Below are 21547 nucleotides of genomic sequence, written 5' to 3' on the forward strand. Positions count from 1 at the left end.
ATTCCCACTGACTGTAGAATTAGTTTTCCACCCCATTAGCAGTCATAGCTCAGTGCTATGGGATCCTGGGATTTGTAGTTTGGTGGGGAAACAACATTCCTTGGCAAGAAGGCCAAAGACCCTGTGAAACTAAGGCACTCATGATTCCATAGCACTGAGCTATGCCAGTTAAAGTGGTGTTCAACTGCATTAATTCTACAATGTAAATGCACCCTGCGTTGTAAGCAAGAGGATGGAATTGCAATAATTGGCCATATTTATCCATTCCCTTGAAAAATGTTGACAATGGCTTGAGAATATGTTTTGAAGATTGATGCCCCCTAGTGATATTTTAAAGTAAATGCATTTATTTGGTCTTTTGGGATTACTGTGGCAGTTATTTGGTTGCAATGTTCCTTCTCTTATCTTTCTATATGACGTTCTATGTTATGTTTCTGAAATGAACTTTCATAGCAGTAAGTCATAAGTAGAAACAGTGATGGAAGTTATTTTTCCAGGAATATAAAATTCCAAACATGACATGTCTGCTCTACTATGCTGAAGCTCCAATATAACAAAATAATTATATTTCAGATATGAAGCACATACAGTTATACTCGTTATGGGCCTTATAATTTAACTGAACAAGGATTTGGTGTGGACAATCTACAATTTCTGTTCTGGCTTAATGCTTTTGCATTAAGTTTTGCTATGTGTTTAGAGGCCACACAGATAACATACCGTATCTACTTCTCTGTCTGTGATTGATTTAAGAGCTTCCAAGATTGATGATTAAGTGACTCTGACACTTACTAGTGTAGTGATTTTGCTCTAAATATTCATGTTGCCAGAATAATCCTACATGTTGTGACACTACTCTGACACCAAGTCAAAAATGTTTAAGAGCATCGAGGCAGCATTTTTTTAAAGAATAGTGCAATTGAATCATTGCCTGTTTCATTCATCAAGCCTATTTCAAGACTAGTATGGTAACATTGTAATGATAGATGATCAGTAAGATTGTGTGTGTTGTCCAGCCTCCCATCCTGTTACAAATTGCATGAATACAGTGTCATAAATGTATTTATTTATTATTTATTACATCAGTTCTACCCCGCCCTTCCTACCCATCAGGGGACTCAGGGTGGCTTACAATATAAACATACACATCAAAAAACAGCTTTCATCAAATTTAAAAATCATTGAGATTAAAAATTACAATAAAATTAAGAATATACATTAAAATATACATAATTATACATTTAAATATACATTTAAGGCGCTTTCCATGTCCATGTGGGGTCTGTCAGTAGGACATATATTCATATCTCATTGTTGCTGCTACTCATGCTCAAATGCCTGGTCCCATAACCACGTTTTTGTTCTCTTTCGGAAAGACAGGAGGGAGGGAGTCTGCCTGACTTCATTGGGAGGGCGTTCCATAGGCGGGGAGCCACTACTGAAAAGGCCCTGTCTCTCGTTCCCGCCAGCCGCACCTGTGAGGCTGACGGGACCGCGAGCAGGGCCTCACCTGACAATCTTAAGCTTCAAGGTGGGTTGTAGCGGGGGACACGTTCGGACAGATAAGCTGGGCCGGAACCATTTAGAGCTTTATAGGCTAAAGCCAGCACCTTGAATTGTGCTCGGTAGCTAATCGGCAGCCAGTGGAGCTGGCGTAACAGAGGAGTGGTATCCTCCCTGTACACCGCTCCCGTTATTAACCTGGCAGCTTCCCGTTGGACTAATTGAAGCTTCCGAACAGTCTTCAAAGGCAGCCCCACGTAGAGTGCGTTGCAGTAATCTAAACGGGATATAACAAGAGTGTGGACCAACGTGGCCAAGTCCAGCTTCCCAAGGTATGTTCGCAGTTGGTGCACAAGTTTTAACTGTGCGAAGGCTCCCTAGCCTAGCCAGGCTCAACGATGAGTCTAGGATCACCCCCAGACTGCAAACCTGCATCTTCAGGGGGAGTGAGACCCCATCCAGCACAGGCTGTAACCCTATACCTGTTTGGCCTTCTGACTGACCAGGAGGACCTCTGTCTTGTCTGGATTCAATTTTAATTTGTTGGCCCTCATCCAGTCCGACACAGTAGCCAAGCACCGGTTCAGGACCTGAACAGCCTCCTTAGTGACAGGTGGGAAGGAGTGACAGAGCTGGACATCATCTGTGTACAGATGACACCAGACCCCAAAACTCCTGATGATCTCTCCCAGCGGTTTCATGTAGATGTTAAACAACATGGGGGACAATACAGAGCCCTGCGGGACCCCACAAGTCAACAGTTGTGGGGCTGAGCAGGTGTCCCCCAATGACACCATCTGGGACCGACCCTCCAGGAAGGACCGGAGCCACTGCAGAACAGTACCTCTGAGTCCCATTCCCACGAGGCATCCCAGAAGGATACCGTGATCGATGGTATCGAACGCCGCTGTGAGGTCCAGCAGAACCAGCAGGGACACACTCGCCCTGTCCAGTTCCCGGCGTAGATAGTCTGTTTTTACTTATTGGTTTGATTAGACATTTGTTGTTTGGCATTGAATGTTTGTCATTGTGTTTATTTTGTTGGAAACCGCCCTGAGTCCCCTTGGGGAGATAGATAAATAAATTATAAATAAATAAATTATTATTACTACTATTATTATCATCCCCTTTTTTCCGGAGATTACTTAGCCAGAGCCAAGCCTCCAAGACTGCAACACCTCAGGGTTGACCTTCCCTTCACCCCTGAGCCTCACCTTTTTAGGGCCTTTCTACACTGTCATATACTCCAGATTATCAAAGCAAATAATCCAGATTATCTGCATTGAACTTTATACGCATCTAAACTGCTATATAATCCAGTTCAAAACAGATAATCTGGATTTTATATGGCAGTGTAGAAGGATCTTAGTCTCTAGATGAGCGGCTAAATAAAATAGAAAGATGAATTTCCCTTAACTTGTCCCCATGAAACTCCAATCTAACATATATAAAATCACACTTTCTTCAATTTGGCTGCCTCTTTCCTTTTTTTCTACGAAATCCTTCACTGTTGCAAATCATAGCGGGGTGAGGGAGAAGGGAAAAGGCATGCACAAGAACCTTTCCCACCTCCTCCCTTGCGCTGCACGAGCCTTTCCCACCTCCTCTCTCGCCTGGTGCATGCCTTCCAAATCTTTGTTTGTGTTTATAAAGATATTTTAATTATTATTTAATTAATTATTAAGGAATGCTTTGCTTGTGCTTTTAGTGCACAAAAGGCAGAAGGGGGTTGGTCTAAATGGCCCAAGGGGTCTCTTCCAACCCTCTTCATTATTATTATTATTATTATTATTATTATTATTATTAACATCGAGGCTGGGTGGCCGTCTCTCAGGGGTGCTTTGCTTATGCTTTTGGTGCACAAAGGCAGAAAGGGGTTGGACTAAGTGGCCCAAGGGGTCTCTTCCAACCCTCTTTATTATTTTTATGATGATGATGATGATGATGATTATTATTATTAACATTGAGGCTGGGTGGCCATCTGTCAGGGGTGCTTTGATTAAGTTTTGGTGCACAAAAGCAGAAGGAGGTTGGATTAAATCACCCAAGGGGTCTCTTCCAAACTTCTTTATTATTTTTATGAAGATGATCATGATTATGCTTATTATTATTAACATTGAGACTATATTCGTTCCCGCTTTGTTTTTTTTACTTCAAAATAAGATATGTGCCGTGTGCATAGGAATTTGTTCATAGTTTTTTAAAAAACTATAGTCTGGCCCTCCAACGGTCTGAGGGACAGTGAACTGGCCCCCTGTTTAAAAAGTTTGGGGACCCCTGCTTTGGACTATGTGCTAGCTTTGGGAAACAACACAAATTCTTCCATTAGGTGAGGTGACTCCCCACCAGGAGATTGATTGCCAGTCACTCCCAGGATCCAGGACTCATCAGGAATTTTATTTACATAAATAAAATTCTCCGGTTTTCCAAGCCTTGCCCTTTGTGAGAGATTATTTCAAGCCTCCAAAATCCACTAGTGCCAACCAAGTACCTATTATTTCCAGCCTGGTCAATAGAACCTGTGCCCCTCAGATGGAGGTATGGCAATAAACACTTAATTTTTAAACCCTACCAATTCTAGCTGTTCTCGCTTCGCTCCACGGGACTTGTCAGGAAGAAGCCTCAGCCAATGAGAAGGTGGATCCTGGGAGACATGGCTCCTGACCAACCAGGGGAGAGGTAGGTTTGAACAGCTGTCAAATTGTATAAAATGTGCTGCACTTCTCTGGGTTATGTCATTTTTTTTCAGGTGACTACAGTGTTCTGACATCCATCTGGCCAGTTGAATAAATCTCTGTTTCTGCTGCCTTCACCCAGTACACCTCCTTGATCCTGATTTTGAAGTCGCAGTGTGTGCCGGGCACTTATCCTAACTCTCCATTTCAGGTGGCTAGTTGTTTTCCGACCAGAAATTTGACCTCAGTTTTAAAAAGTACAATACATCTAAAAACAAAAGCGAATATTAAAATTGAGTTAAACGACTTGCAGTATTAAAATAATGTAAACATACCAACAAAAACATATAAAGCAATTAAAACAGTTCAATTTAATGCAGCATCCTTAGCTCATTCTTTCTTTTAAAGTGTGTTTTAAAAGCCTGAATGCAATGGGAGGTACAAACAGACTCAGGGGAACTCATATGAAGTTGAAAGAAACCAAATACGTATGAAATATATGGGACCGGGGGCTCAGAATTCTGACCGTGAGGAGAAAAATGAGGAAAGGGAGGTAGATGTAATGGAATGTCATTGAAAAGCAGGACTGAGGAAGATGCACAGAAATACAGAGAGTAAAGAAAATGAGATGGAGAGCGTAAAGGAGAGGTCCCCATATAAATAAATGCAACTCACAAATCATTACAAATCACAATTTTACTGTAACAGTGGGTTGCTGTGAGTTTTCCGGGCTGTATAGCCATGTCCCAGAAGCATTCTCTCCTGACGTTTCGCCCACATCTATGGCAGGCATTCTCAGAGGTTGTGAGGTCTGTTGGAAACTAGGCAAGTGGGGTTTGTATATCTGTGAAATGTCCATGATGAGAGAAAGAACTCTTGTCTGTTGGAGGCAAATGTGAATCGTGCAATTGGCCACATTGATTAACATTGAATAGCTTTGCAGCTTCAAAGCCTGTATGCTTCCTGTCTGGGGGAATCCTTTGTTCAGAGGTGTTAGCTGCCCCCGATTGTTTCTTGTCTGAAATTCCCCTGTTTTCTGAATGTTGTTCTTTATTTACTGTCCTGATTTTAGAGTTTTTAAAAATACTAATAGCCAGATTTTATTCATTTTCATGGTTTCCTTCTTTTTGTTGAAATGGTCACAATGCTTGTGGATTTCAATGGCTTCTCTGTGTAGTCTGACATAGTGGTTGCTAGAGTGGTCCGGCATTTCTGTGTTCTCAAATAATATTCTGTGTCCAGGTTGGTTCATCAAGTGCTCTGCTATGGCTGATTTCTTTGGCTGAATTAGTTTGTTAGAAATTGTGGGAGTCGAAGTCCAAAACACCAGGAGGGCTGAAGTTTGCCCATGGCTGTGCTATACAAATAACTGTTATCATCATCATCATCACTGCAAGAGGACAAACTGGTGTGTATTTCTTTTCTAGGATCCCTCCTGCCTCTTAGATTGCTGCAAAGATCAGTAAAATTAAATTTCAGGACCTTCCAGCATACAAAATCAAACCTTTGGTTGTATTCAGCAGTGTCATCTCCATTTTTATTGCAGAGGCTGGCTTCATTTGCATGCTGTTGGCTTTTCCACATTCAGAAAACTTTCCAATTGCACAAGAAGTAAAACAGAAATTACATCAGGTGCAGCAGCTATATCTTTCATGCGAATCCCACCTTCCTTCCTTTTCTCCTTCCCTCTCAGCCTGAGGCAACACGTCATACCCACACAGCAGAGATGAAGTGAAATATTGGATTGCAGGGCCATATACAGCCGGTCTCCTTTATTTCTGTCATGAGTATTAACACACACTTCAACATTGTTTCTGCAATAATGTCATTTCATCACACCGTTTTGATTTCTTCGGCACAACTCCCTGATAACATCTATAGTTTTTGTGAGGGGGAGGGAATGATTTATAATTTAACCCTATTCTAAACAAACAAGTTCTGAAAATATTTTTTTGGGGGTGGTGGTGGTGGTTTTAAATGATGTTCAATTGTTTTTTTAAGAGTACTGGTGGTTTAATAATGTTGAGGATTGCCAGTGTTGAAACTGAAGATGGTTTCTATATATCAGGTATGGACAAACTTGGGCCCGCTGGGTGTTTTGGACGTCAACTCTCCCAATTCCTAACAGCCTCAAGCCCTTTCCTTTTCCCCCTCAGCCGCTTAAGCGGCTGAGGGGGAAAAGGAAGGGGCCTGAGGCTGTTAGGAATTGGGAGAGTTGACGTCCAAAACACCCGGTGGGCCCAAGTTTGCCCATACCTGATAATAGTTAGAGGAGGGAATTTTGTCAAGAGTTGTTCCTCATGCAATTAGATAATAAGTGACACCTGCAGAAATTCTCTCCTCTCCGCATCCATCAAAAGTAAAGGAGTGGTCTCCAATTTTCACTCTTTCTAACCCTATAATATGGCCTTCCAAGTCTAGTGTCTTGGCGGTGGATGCGTAGTTGACTTTAGAGCCCTATTCTTGGTCCCAGTCACATTCCTCTTGAGTCACATTTCTCCCTTTCGCCCTTGTGGTGAATAGGCTGAGGGAAAACGTTGGCTTTCCTGGGCCTTCAGCCTGAGGAAAGGGGCAGGCAGTCTCACACCAGGCTTGAGGCCTGACAATCTTCCTGAAGTTTTGAGGCCTGCTGAAGGTAAGGTCTTTCTTCCCTGAGGGAGGGAATATTTACATACAGTAGAGTCTCCCTTATCCAACCTTCGCTTATCCAATGTTCTGTATTATCCAATGCAGTCTGCCTTTTAGTAGTCACTGTCAGTGTTTTTTGTAGTCAATGTTTTCAATACATTGCGATGTTTTGGTGCTAAACTTGTAAATGCAGTAATTACTTCATAACGTTACCATATATTGAACTGCTTTTTCTGTCCATTTGTTGTAAAAACATGATGTTTTGGTGCTTAATTTGTAAAATCATAACGTAATTTGACGTTTAATAGGCATTCCCTTAATCTCGCCTTATTATCCAACATTTTTGCTTATCCAACGTTCTGCCGGCCTGTTTATGTTGGATAAGCGAGATTCTGCTGTACCGGCACCCTTCTATATCCGTGGATTCTCCCAAAAATCAAACCTTGATTTTTGCCATTTTATATATGCGACCCAATTTAACTACCCCATTGTACAGTAGAGTCTCGCTTATCCAAGCTAAATGGGCTGGCAGAAGCTTGGATAAGCGAATATCTTGGATAATAAGGAGGGATTAAGGAAAAGCCTATTAAACATCAAATTAGGTTATGATTTTACAAATTAAGCACCAAAACATCATGTTTTACAACAAATTTGACAGAAAAAGCAGTTCAATATGCAATAATGTTATGTTGTAATTACTGTATTTACGAATTTAGCACCAAAATATCACGATATATTGAAAACATTGACTACAAAAATGGCTTGGATAATTCAGAAACTTGGATAAGCGAGGCTTGGATAAGTGAGACTCTACTGTATATAATGGGGCTGTGGATTTTGGTGTCCACAGGCATCCTGGAGCCAAATCCCAGGGGATACCAAGGGCCCACCAGTACATGTTTGGTTTACAGATGGGAGGCTGGGGTGGTGCATTGGTGAGGGGAATTAATTTCATCTGCGGCACTTCTGATGTTCTTGTAGGGGGTCATGAATGCCTTGTTGAGGGAGGGGGTGTTAATGTTCTGCTTTCTTTCATAGCTAGGCCTAACTCTGGGACTTGCAAAGCTAACATAATAATAATAATAATAATAATAATAATAATAATAATAATAATAATAATCAAAGATACTGTGGGACTTCCGAATCCAGACTAACAAAGTTCTGGAACACAACACATCAGACATCATAGTTGTGGAAAAGAAAAAGGTTTGGATCATTGATGTTGCCATCCCACGTGACAGTCGCATTGACGAAAAACAACAGGAAAAACTCAGCCACTATCAGGACCTCAAGATTGAACTTCAAAGACTCTGGCAGAAACCAGTGCAGGTGGTCCAGGTGGTGATCGGTACACTGGGTGGTGCGCCAAAAGATCTCAGCCGGCATTTGGAAACAATAGACATTGACAAAATTACGATCTGCCAACTGCAAAAGGCCACCCTGCTGGGATCTGCGCGCATCATCCGAAAATACATCACACAGTCCTAGACACTTGGGAAGTATTCGACTTGTGATTTTGTGATATGAAATCCAGCATATTTATCTTGTTTGCTGTGTCATAATAATAATAATAATAATAATAATAATAATAATAATAATAATAATATAGGGTTGTTGTATGTCTTTCGGGCTGTGTGGCCATGTTCCAGAAGTATTCTCTCCTGACAGATGTGGGTGAAACGTCAGGAGAGAATACTTCTGGAACATGGCCACACAGCCCGAAAGACATACAACAACCCTGTGATCCCGGCCATGAAAGCCTTCGACAACACAATAATAATATAATTTTATTTATTATTTATTTACCATATTTATATCGCGCCTTTTTCTACCCCGAGGGTGACTCAAGGCAGCTTACAAACGGCACTTATACAGTGCCTTGGGCATAAAACATAGACATAAAATAGAATTATAAAAATTAAAACAGACATAAAACATAATTAAAATACATTCCAATATGAGGCACGTCATCCAAAGGCAAGATCTAAAGCCGTCCCCAAATCCATTCAATTCCAGGTAAAAAAAATATTTTTTGCACTGCACTATTTATCAAAGGCCTGCTCCCAAAACCACATTTTTACTCTCTTTCTAAAGGTTAGGAGGGAGGGGGCTGATCTAATATTGCTAGGAAGGGAGTTCCACAGCCGGGGGGGGGGGGGGGGGTGTCACCATTGAGAAGGCCCTGTCTCTCGTCCCCACCAGTCGTGTTTGCGAAGGAGGTGGGATCAAGAGCAGGGCCTCCCCAGACGATCTTAAACTCCGAAGTGGTTCAGGGGGGGAGATCCGCTCGGACAGGTAGACTGGGCCAGAACCATTTAGGGCTTTATAGGCCAAAGCCAGCACTTTGAATTGTGCATATTTGGTACCAACTCTTTCTTTCTCTTCTGGAAACACTCTTTTTACAATCAGCCAATGACTTATGGGCTGCCAGGGTCCAGGGACTACTGCTATGAGTAGCACCCTACTAATAGATGCTGTTCCCTCCCCCATTTTTTATTTTATTTTATTTATACTCTGGGCTACCCAACAACATTTTGCTGCCTCAGGCTCCTTCTAAAGGTCAAGGTTTCCCCTGACGTTAAGTCCAGTCATGTCTGACTCTGGGGGTTGGTGCTTATCTCCATTTCTAAGCTGAAGAGCCGGCGTTGTCCATAGACACCTCCAAGGTCATATGGCCGGCATGACTGCATGCAGCGCTGTTACCTTCCCGCTGGAGCAGTACCTATTGATCTACTCACATTGGCATGTTTTCGAACTGCTAGGTTGGCAGAAGCTGGAGCTAACAGCGGGCGCTCACTCCGCTCCTGGGATTTGAACCTGCAACCTTTCGGTCTGCAAGTTCAGTAGCTCAGTGCTTTAACACACTTCACCACCGGGGCTCCCAGGCTTCTACACAGCTGTATAAAATCCCACATTATCTGCTTTGAACTGGGTTATATGGCAGTGCGGACTCAGATAATCCAATTCAAAGTAGATATTGTGGATTATCGGCCTTGATATTCTGGGTTACATTTATACCTCACCTTTTTCACCCCAAAGGGGACTTAGAGCGGCCTTACAGTAGGCAACAATCAGATGCTACACAAATACATACAAATAAAATAAATACATTAAAATCCAAACAGTTAAAAACATCAGACATCAAAACCAATCATTAAAACCACGTAGTCCAATATCATAATCCAGAGCCGTTCCATTTGTCATTGCACTATTTCATATTCACTTATTTCACTGATTGAAAGTTACTGACCAAAGGCTTGTTCCCATAGCCACATTTTTAGCTTTTTCCTAAAGGTCAAGAGGGAGGGAGCTGATCTAATTTAGCTGAGGAGGCAGTTCCATAGATGAGGGGCAACCACTGAGAAGGCCCTGTCTCCTGTCCCCACCAACTGCACCTGTGAAGAAGGTGGGACCGAGAGCAGGGCCTCCACAGACAATCTTAGCCTCTGAGGTGGATCATAAAGGGAGATATGTTCAGAGAGATAAGCTGGGGCGGAACCGTTTAGGGCTTTATAGGCTAAAGCCAATACTTTGAATTGTGCTCAGTAGCAGACTAGAAGCCAGTGGAGCTGACGTAACAGGTGGTTGTACGTTCCCTGTACGCCGCTCCAGTGAGCAGACTGGTTGCTGCCCATTGGACCACTTGAAGCTTCCGAACAGTCTTCAAAGGCAACCCCACATAGAGCGCATTGCAGTAGTCTATTTGGGATGTAACATGAGCGTAGAGCAATGTTGAAATAAGATTTTCTTTTGTAGATGGAATGAGGTGGGCATTTTATCGGTTATCTGAGGGGCCTTCCACACAGCCATATAACCCAGAGTATCAAGGCAGATAATCCACAATATCTGCTTTGAACTGGGTTATCTGAGTCCACATTGCCATATAACCCAGTTCAAAGCAGATAATGTGGGATTTTATACAGCCGTGTGGAAGGGGCCTGAGGCAGTAAAATGCCTTTGGGTAGCCCAGAGTATTTGGCTGTTATATATGAACTCTGTTGTAAAAAGTCAGCTAATATCATATTTTTTGGAGAGTAAAGCTTTGGCATATGGAACTTCGCTACTCATGGAGTCAGCCAGATAAGTGAAGTAACCTTCAAAAACTTTATGTGAGAAGTAAAGTGCAGCAGCTCTTTTGGATTCATATCTAAAGAAGAAAATTAAGCAGGACTCATCCTCTGCTCTTCTATGCTCTGCAGGCCTGGTTACTGCATACTGGGAAAATGTAATTGCCAATCCCCCACATCTGAGAGCCGGAGAAGCTCTGGCCTGAGGCATGGTGTGGTGAAGACTATTTAGTGCAAAGCATTAAAAATAATTTGGTTTTTAAACACCCCATGAAGAGGTAGGATTACTTGTAACAGTGGCACTGAAACTACTGTGTTGAACACATAGACATTATGTACCTCACCTCCCCATCTTGTACATATAAATTAGCTCTTAAAAAAAATCTTATCTCCACCCCCACATATTTTGTTTTTGGTCCCACCAAAAACTGCCATTTCTACTTATTGTGATTGATTTAGTCAGTATAGCATGCTGAGAAGTTTTTCTCATATTTTAAAGGTTGCTTTTGTAATAGTAGGCAAAGAAAAATCACCCTTTACCTCAAACCTTTCTCATTCTAGTCCAGAGCAGGTACTCTCCATATGTTGTTGGAGCAAAATTTTGATCAGCCCCAAGATAACTAGGATTGAAGAACCATGATAGCAGTGACCCAAAAATATCTATGATGCGGCAAGTACCCTGTTTAAATACTTAGATTTAGTAGACTTTCTGGTATGAATATTATTGCTAGCATTAGCAGTTCTCTGTTTCGTGAAAGTGATGATGGCTGGAATGCTTTTTTTTTTTTTTAAACAGAGGAATTGTGCAGGTCATTATAATGACCACTGGGTGTCAGTATAATTAAGTCAAACAAAACTTTTCTGTTGAGACAAATTTTGACAAGTAAAAAAATACTCCAAAGGTATCAGATGCTGTCTAATCTTGGAAGTTAATCAGGTCAGTTCTAGTTAGTACTTGGATGGGAGACCATCAACATATATCAGATGCTTTAGGCAATTATTTCAGAGGAAGGAACTAGCAAAGTTGCCTCTGAATATTCCTTGCCCAAGAAAACCCCGTCAAATTCATAGGGTTGTCATAAGTGAATAGATGACTTGAAGCCATATACACATGCTTATGGTATTACTATGAGTCAGCCATTCCAACTGGCTATTCTTGAAATGTCTTGAACTGTAGCTTCTATTCTCTTCAGCCTGCATGGCAAATGGAGATTTTGAAGCAATTCTCATATATATTTTTTGAGTATATTGTAGATTCTTGTGAAAATATTCTCTGATGGTACAGTATTGACAATGAAATGCTGTGCAACTATATATCTATGGCCACTATAAAAATAGGAAGCTGGATGGATCCTTAGTTTGATTTAACAAAGCTATCATTAGGCCCCTTCTATGCTGCCAGATAAAATCCAGATTATCTGTTTTGAACTGGATTATATGATAGTGTAGATTCATATAATCCAGTTCAAAGCAGATAATCTGGATTATATGGCAATGCAGAAGGGCCCCTAGTTTTAATTTTTCAATACAAAGTTGCCATCCCACATGTATACATACAGCTACTTCATTGGTAACAAGTCTACTATATTAATTAGGATGCAGAAGAAAATCAATGTTGTGAGATTAGGTACTTCAGTTTACATGTGCAGGTCCTTCATTAAATTAAGTTGTAATTTTGCAAGTTCTTTACCCTTCTCTGCCAAAGAGTGCTGGTGCCTCACCTGACTACATATTCCAGAATTCCATAGTATTGATCCACAGAAGTTAAAGTGGAGTCAAACTCCATTAATTCTACAGTGTAGATGTACCATATGACAAATATATTTGTGTACAGGTGCCCTTATTCATGACAGAGCCATTTTTCTGCATAGTGCATGTGACAGATTCCATACTGTACATTATTCATCTTAGAAAAAGAAATTATGAAGACAAATATTAGTATGGGAGACATGCTTATATTTTTATGGCTAGAGAAATATTAGATTGTGATACTTTGAATCTTCTTCTTTACTCGTTCAGTCGTTTTCGACTCTTCGTGACCTCATGAACCAGTCTGTGCCAGAGCTCCCTGTCAGCCGTCGCTGCCCCCAGCTCCTTCAAGGTCGAGCCAGTCACTTCAAGGATACCGTCCATCCATCTCGCCCTTGGTCGACCTCTCTTCCTTTTTCCTTCCATTTTCCCCAGCATCATGATCTTTGATCATGAAGCTTTCCTGTCTTCTCATGATGTGGCCAAAATACTTCAGCTTTGCCTCTAATATCCTTCCCTCCAGTGAGCAGCCGGGCATTATTTCCTGGAGGATGGACTGGTTGAGTCTTCTTGCTGTCCAAGGCACTCTCAGGATTTTCCTCCAGCACCAAAGTTCAAAAGCGTCTGTCTTCCTTCACTCAGCCTTCCTCATGATCCAGTTCTCGCAGCCATAGGTTACTATGGGGAATACCATTGCTTTCACTATGCGGACCTTCGTTGCCAGTGTGATGTCTCTGCTTTTCAGTATTTTATCGAGGTTGGCCATTGCTCTCCTCCCAAGAAGTAGACGTCTTCTGATTTCCTGGTTGCAGTCTTCATCTGCAGTGATCTTCGCACCTGGAAATATAAAGTCTATCACTGCCTCCACGTTTTCTCCCTCTATTTGCCAGTTGTCAATCGGTCTGGTTGCCATGATCTTGGTTTTCTTGATGTTTAACTACAGCCCAGCTTTTGCACTTTCTTCTTTCACTTTGGTGATAAGGCTCCTCAGCTCCTCCTCACTTTCAGCCACCAGAGTGGTATCATCTACATACCTAAGGTTGTTAATGTTTCTTCCAGAAATTTTAACTCCAGCCTTGGATTCGTCAAGCCCCGCATGTCGCATGATGTGTTCTGCGTACAAGTTGAATAGGTAGGGTGATAGTATGCAGCCCTGCTGTACTCCTTTTCCAATCTTGAACCAGTCTGTTGTTCCATGGTCTGTTCTTACTGTGGATACTTGGTCTTTATACAGTTTTCTCAGGATACAGACAAGGTGACTTGGTATCCTGGGTTTAATTCTTTTTATTGCCCGTGTTTTTAAAATGTTGCTAATTGTTTAATTTCATTTTAAGGTCGCTGTTCAAATACTGCTCAGTTGATACAAGCTATCTAATATTGCTCAGTTGATCCAAGTACATCCGGCAACTCCCATCTAGGTATGTTGTAACAAACATCAACATTCAGGACAGAGACTCAAAGGCTTGCCTAAAGATTTGAGTGTCCAGGAACAAGTAAAGCTGATCATCTCGTCGCAACAGCGATGTTCAAGTGGAAACTTCTTCTCAAGGATCATGAAAATAGTACAAAAACATACACAAAATGCTTATACTGCTGTCCCAAGGAAATATTTAATGGCAACCCCATATGTGTTAATTTATCTCACCCTACTCCTGCCAATGAAGCTGAGAAGGGGCGACTTCTCTGTTTCAGGGATAAATACTTCCCTTTCTCTGATGGAAACAAACTACAAAACATGTAGTGTTTTTTGTTTTGACACAGATCAGGACTAACTCATTCTGTTTTCCAGAACAAAATTAAACAAAACCCAAATGTCTATATTGTACTACACCCACCCCCAAACTTTAGCTTTCCGGTGTCATTTCCACTCAGAAGACTGAACAACTGATCACCTGATCTCACACACCTCACCTGATCTCACACACCTCAGACAACACATTTTTAAGTAGACAACCATCATTTAAGAATGCCAGCTGAGGACTGGTTATCTATTTACCCCACCTCCATATCTAATAAAATAAGGCGTGTCAGACTTGTTTGTACAAGAGACGACTTCTCCCAATACATGTATGTTCTCCTACATCACAGTTTTCCTTTTTTCTTTGGATTTTTTTTTATGACTCTAGTGCAATCATACCAGTTCATGGTCTCAGTTTCAACTGAGAAATGGGAAAACATATTTTTGTTCCTACAGAGCTATGTAGTTCTGAAATTTATAAAAAATTAAAAAGGGAACAGTAATGGGAAAGCAAAGAGCATTTATGACTTTATTCATAGTCTTTCTCTGACTGCCACCAGAAGTATACTGTTAGCCCATGGCACATTCTTTTTCTATAAGTGCCTGTGAGTGCCTGATAAAATGGACACTGCACTGTGTGATAGGACCCATAGGCACCTGTAGGCAAAGAGTGTCAGAGAATGTAAGTGTGTGTGATAAGGTTCCTAGTCAATAGAAAAGATAGTGGTGAAAAAAGTGATGACTCCCTGAACTTTGAAATCCCTAAATTACAAAGCTATGTTTACTTACAAATCTGGGAATTATACTAATGTAAAATGGATCATATCCTTCCAACCTGAAATTGCTTTTTATGGAGCCCTTTCTTTTTCCTACTTGACAAACAGAAGTTCAATATTTTAATCTGACAGCACTGATCACTTGTTAGATGATCAGAGGGGAGGAAAGGGATGTTTCATGTCAATTTCCTCCTTCACATACCAAACAGCAGATCAGCTCTGTCAGAGCTTAATTTGTTATGCAGTATGTCTGTGGTGCTGGAGCATATGCTAGATACCTCCACTCAGTTCAACTCAGAGGGAATATCAGAAATGGTACCTTGTTTTTCCTTGTAGATGTCTCTCATTGGGTCATGAATCTCATATTTTAAACTAACTTTCCTTTATATTATTTTTAAAATATGTACACAAACCTTTTTTTTTTACAGTGTCATTTTAGCAGCTAAATTTTCTTCTTTTTTCCAAGTAAGTACATACTATATTTCAGTATTGGCATTGCTGGCTATTTATTATTGGTGTATCTAGAACTAAAAGTAATTTGTTATTTTAGTCTTCTACAGAAGTTTTTGAAATTTACATTATGGCTACATTTATTTTCCCAGTTCTCAAGAGTAATGAAAGCAATTTGTTTTCAGTTGTTACAGTGTTCCCTCACTACTTCACGGTTCACTTTTCGTGGATTCGCTGTTTCGCGGTGTGGAGAAGTCATAGTTATTATGTTTAATTTTAACTGTTAGAGTATGTATTTGTGTTTAGTTGACACAGTAGCTGAAACAGAAGCCATCTTGTTTCAATCCACAGTAGTGGTGTTACCAAGGAGACGGAGCTGGCTAGCTCACCAGAGGGAGAAGTGGGCGGAGCCAAGAAAAGGAAAAAGGGGGAGTTTTAAAAAAGAAGCCAAGGAGGTGTGCGTGGCTGGAGGCTTTTTCAGTCAAGAAGGGCTGAGGAGACAGGCCTGGCCAAAATCTTTAGTCAAGGCAGACTAAAGGGAGCCTAGTCCAGATCTCTAGTTGGGAAGGACTAGTGATCAGGAATTTGATCGGTCGAAGATCAAATTAAAGGCTTTTATTGTAGTTGGGACATTGTTTACTAAGGAGCTCAGCTGAGGTTTGAGTTCGCTACAATTTATTTCATCAGTAGGAGAGTGAGAGTGGAATTACACCAGAGACTACTGTTGTGGCGGTTATAAGAGATATTAAACCACTTGTTTATCTAAAGTTCCATAAGTAAATCAATCAACCTGCAACCATAAGCTTTGTACGCAATAAACTTGTTGTTCTTTGTTAACAACTGACTCATTTAATCTCATCTGCGTCTGTGTAGCCAAATTTCATTGGTGATAATTCAAAAGCCTCACGTTGGTGGCAGTTACCTTAATAAATCACCTAATTGGGGAAGAGTAATAGTCACAGTTACCTCAGAAAGGGAACAACAACATAGAAATCCCTAACTACAGAGACAGGGGCTGGGATCTTGAAATAAAGATCAACCCCTGTAATCCTCCCCTCATATAAAGGTGATATATATATAATCTAGAGGGATTAAAAGATTCAAAAATCCCCTCAGCAGTGGAAACAGCATTTACAATTTGCTTTGACACCATTACAATTGGCTTGAGTCTTCCTAATTGGCTTTAGCACCATCACAATTGGTGGCAGCGTCGGGATTGAGTCTTCGTAATTAGATTAAACCATCCCAATTGAAGTAACGTCTGCACACACGGTTTTTCAATAAACTCTAAAAGATTATTATAAATCATAAAAAATTACAATTTACAGCGTAAGGAAGGGAGGAAGGAGAAGCCAAAGGGAGAGAAGAGGAGCCCAAGCGGCAACGGGAGGAGAAGGAGGCGATTTATCCACACACGATTGGTTGATAAAGACTTAAAATAGTGTATAACGACTAAAATAATGTATAAATAGTAAAATAAATATAGCGTCCCTAATTCGCGATTTTCACTTATTATGGGTGGTCCTGGAACGTAACCCCCACAATAAGTGAGAGGACACTGTATTCTTAAAATTCTAAATGCTATAAGTCTGTGGTAGTAAACTACCACAAGGAACTAATTACCTAATACTGTGAATCCCCAGTAAACTGCTGCAGCTAACATATGTAGATGAGCAGTATACAGTCACCCCTCCACATTTGCTAGGGCTGGGATCACAGGACTCCTGTGAAAGGGAACAATCATGATGAAAGAAATTGGTTTTTTTTTTTTTACCTCTCGCCAGGGCCGGTCGGAGATAAATTTAAATATTAAGCGGGGGTGCTGAAAAGCGCCCCCCGCCGGCCCCGCCTCCTGCGCCCTGGCCCCGCCTCCCACGCAGCGTGGGAGGCGCGGCCAGGGTTGGAAAGAGGGAGGCTTCGCCGCCCGGGGAGGGGAGGAGGGGATCCCTCCTCCCATCCCCGGGCGGCGAAAGAAGGTGGCTTCACCGCCCGGGGAGGGGAGGAGGGGATCCCTCCTCCCCTCCCCTGGCGGCGAAAGAGGGAGCCACAAGGCCAGGGCGCACTGGTCGGGCGGCGGGGCACCGTCAGAGCGGTGCCCCGCCTCCCGCCCAGCCTGACGGCGCCCCCCGGGACCTGCGCCCGAGGCGGCGGCATCACGTGGCCTCTATGGTGGGGCCGGCCCTGCCTCTCGCTCTAGATTTTCTAGAATGGCTCTATGAACTTCACTGGAATTTGACCACAAAATTCAACTGGAGAACCTAGAGATTCCTAGAGGAGCTTTTTCTAGAAATCTCTAGGTCCTCCAGCATGATGGGAGGAGGATGACTATAGAATTACGTTGGAGGATCTAAAGATTTCCAGAGAGAACATCTTGATAAAATTAATGACTAATCAGATTCACAAAAGTTAACACTACAAATCTGGAGGGACGATATAAATGGTAGAAATGTTACATTCCTGCTTATTTAACCACTAGCTGTGCCCGGCCACGCGTTGCTGTGGCGAAGTATGGTGGTATGGGAAATAAAGTATTGAGGAATTGGTGGTAGTTAAGGTAAAGGGTAAAGGTTTTCCCCTGACATTAAGTCCAGTTGTGTCTGACTCTGGGGGTTGGTGCTCACCTCCATTTCTAAGCCGAAGAGCTGGCCTTGTCCGTAGACTCCTCCAAGGTCATGTTGCATGACTGCATGGAGCGCTGTTACCTTCCCGCCGGAGCAGTACCTATTCATCTACTCTCATTTGCATGTTTTTGAACTTTAGGGTTGGCAGAAGCTGGGGCTAACAGTGGGTGCTCTCTGCGCTCCCCCAATTCAAACCTGCGGCTTTTTGGTCCAGAAGTTCAGCAACTCAGCGCTTTAACACGCTGCGCCATCAGGGGATATTATTTCCTAAAGTTTGTGAATATACAATATTTCTGATTGATTTTTTTTGTCTGTTGGAGGCAAGTATGAATGCTGCAATTAGGGAAAATGATTAGCATGTAATGGCCTTGCAGCTTTAAAGCCTGGCTGTTTACTCCCTGAGTGAATTTTTGTTGGGAGGTGTTAGCTGGCCCTGATTGTTTCCTGTCTGGAATTCCTTTGTTTTCAGAGTGGTGTTCTTTGAGATATTTTATGTGCTTCTACTGTCTGTGGCCCTCAGAAAACAGAGGATTTGCCAGACTTTGATGATGGGAATACTTTGTTGGGAGGTGTTAGCTGGCCCTGATTGTTTCCTGTGTGGAATTCCCGTTTTCAGAGTGTTGTTATTTATTTAGTGTTCTGATTTTAGAGATTGTATTGTTCTGTTTTATTATACCACAGTAATTTTTATATATTCTGATTTTAGTGTTTTTGAATACTTGGAGCCAGATTGTACTCATTTTCATGGTTCACAGCAACACAATAATAATAATAATAATAATAATAATAATAATAATAGTAATGATAGTAATAATAATGACTTTGGTAATACACACTGCTTCACTCCCTTCTCAGCTTCTTTTCTGGAAGAATCCTTTCTTGGGAGGTGTTAGCTGGCCCTGATTGTTTCCTTTGTGGAATTCCCAATTTCCCTGCTCTCAGAGTGTTGCTCTTTATTTACTGTCCTGGTTTTAGAGATTATATTGTTCTGTATTATTCTATCACAGTAATTATTTCATATTACAGTAGAATCTCACTTATCCAACATTCGCTTATCCAATGTTCTGGATTATCCAACACAGTCTGCCTTTTAGTAATCAATGTTTTTGTAGTCAGTGTTTTAAATTCATTTTGATATTTTGGTGGTAAATTTGTAAATACAGTAATTACTAAATAGCATTACTGTGCATGGAACTACTTTTTCTGTCAAATTTGTTGTATATCGTGATGTTTTGGTGCTTAATTTTTATAATGATTACCTAATTTGATGTTTAATCGACTTTTCCTTAATCTCTCTTTATTATCCAACATATTCACTTATCCAATGTTCTGCCGGCCTGTTTATGTTGGATAAGTGAGACTCTACTGTATATTGATAATCTTATATTCTCTGCTTAGAACTGGATTATATGAGGCCCCTTCTTCACAGCTGTATAAAATGCACACTGAAGTGGATTATATGGCAGTGTGGAGTCAAGATAATCCAGTGCAAAGCAGCGAATATAAGATTATAAATGGGTTATATAGCTGTGTAGAAGGGCCTTGAGTCTACACTGCCATATAATCCAGTGCAAATTAGATAATCTGTGGAAGAGGCCTAAGTGACGCCTAACTCTGCCTGTCCCCTGGGCTGAGTGGGTTGCTAGGAGACCAAGTGGGCGGAGCTTAGCCTTCTAACTGGCAGCAATTGGATAAAAACAATTATTCCTCTCCCTCTAATTAGGACTTTATTTTTCTTTTCTTTTTGTTGTATCAACCTAGAGGCGTGGATGATGGGTTGTGTTGTCAAATTTTGAGGTTGGGGGGCCTGTAGTTTTGTTGTTTTGTCCTCTTCTGCGATTCCATCATTCTTTTATAGATAGAAAATAGAATAGAATAGAATAGATAGAAGATAGATAGATAGATAGATAGATAGATAGATAGATAGATAGATAGATAGATAGATAGATTGTCTAGATACCTAAAACGAGGCCCTGCCAGATCTTGGAAGTTAAGCAGGATCAGTACTGATGACCCAGTTTGTACTAGTGACGAATACCAGGTACAGAGTTTATTTCAGAGGAAGGAAATGTGAAAACAACCCCTGAGTCTTCTTTGCTTAAGGAAACCCTATGAACTTCATAGGTCACCATAAATTAACAAGTAACTTGAAAGTACAGAAACACACAAACAGTCAAAATGGTACTATCAAATTACATTCTCTTTTCCTTATCTTTTCCTTCCTAGATTGGAAATCTCCCTCTGCTGACAAACTCTGGTAAACTGTTCTGCAATCTCAGTATTACCTGCTTTAGATGGAATCATATTTTATCTAGAATCTGAAATTATGGTGTGCAGGATTACGTCTCATCCAGGTTGACACTGTTTCAGATGTAACTACTAACTTTAGTTAACTCTGGCAGGACGTATTTCTGCTTTGCTGCTTTGAGTCTCCTTGTGGAGAGAAAATGTGGGGTATAAATAATAATTATTCTGGTCTAGAATAGTGGGAAGGGAGAGTGTCATCAATCAGCTTGCTTCTGATTCCTTGATTTTACTTGTCTTATGTTTACAGCAGTAATTGGGGGCTGAGATCTTACATTGTCTGACATAGCTACAATGATTAAAGCTAATTTGCCAATGCTTCCTAGAAACCCAGCTCTTATGCCAGATAGCTTCCTAAATGAAAGTTTCCAAGATGCTGCAGATTGGAATCAACGGAATGAATTTCAGAGGGCACTTGATTCTCTGATAAATTTAGATCTAGTTATATCACTGCTTTTGAATAGCATACAATATACTTTGTGGGTGTATTGATAATATGCAAAGTGTCATTTGTGAACTATTCTAGGTAAGTAGGACTACATCTTGTTCATCACTTCTCCATTGGCTTGTTATGCGATAGTCCCTGCAATTATGTTCATATACTTGTAAATTGCCATCACTTTCCCTCAGTAATGTCATCATGTAGGTTTATCTATCTGGGGACAATGTGCAATTCACTATACAATATCTAATAATAGGATCACTATCTGACTTACCAAATAAGGAGATAAAGAAAAATCTGCACAAAGAAGTGAAATGGTAGAACTGAACACAATTGAAATAAGTAAATGCTTGAGGGCAGGCATTCATCAAGTGCTGGAGATTATAGCCCAACTGTTATAGAAAGAACTGGACAAACAGTAAAAGAACCCAATAGTGGGAGGAAAAAAATAACCTTAAATAAACACCTGTGGGTTTTTCGATACCTCTAATGTTCAGAGCAAGGGAAGTAAACAAGATGAACTTGAATTGTTGAGACACAAAATAACTATAATATAATAAGCATCACTGAAATCTGGTGGAAGGACTCTCGTGA

General features: G+C 41.1%; 1 protein-coding gene across 1 annotated transcript in view; it reads left to right on the top strand.

Annotated features, from left to right (window-relative positions):
- The first annotated feature begins 15545 nt into the window (after window positions 1-15545).
- ccdc73 (coiled-coil domain containing 73) overlaps window positions 15546-21547 on the top strand; it is a 71585-nt gene continuing 65583 nt past the window's right edge. Inside the window, exons 1-2 of the mRNA XM_062967762.1 lie at window positions 15546-15601; window positions 20434-20464. The gene's annotated coding sequence lies outside the window, so the exon portion shown is untranslated. The remainder of the gene's footprint in view (window positions 15602-20433; window positions 20465-21547) is intronic.

This window comes from Anolis carolinensis, chromosome 1 (assembly GCF_035594765.1).
Source record: "Anolis carolinensis isolate JA03-04 chromosome 1, rAnoCar3.1.pri, whole genome shotgun sequence".
NCBI classification, from domain to species: domain Eukaryota; kingdom Metazoa; phylum Chordata; class Lepidosauria; order Squamata; family Dactyloidae; genus Anolis; species Anolis carolinensis.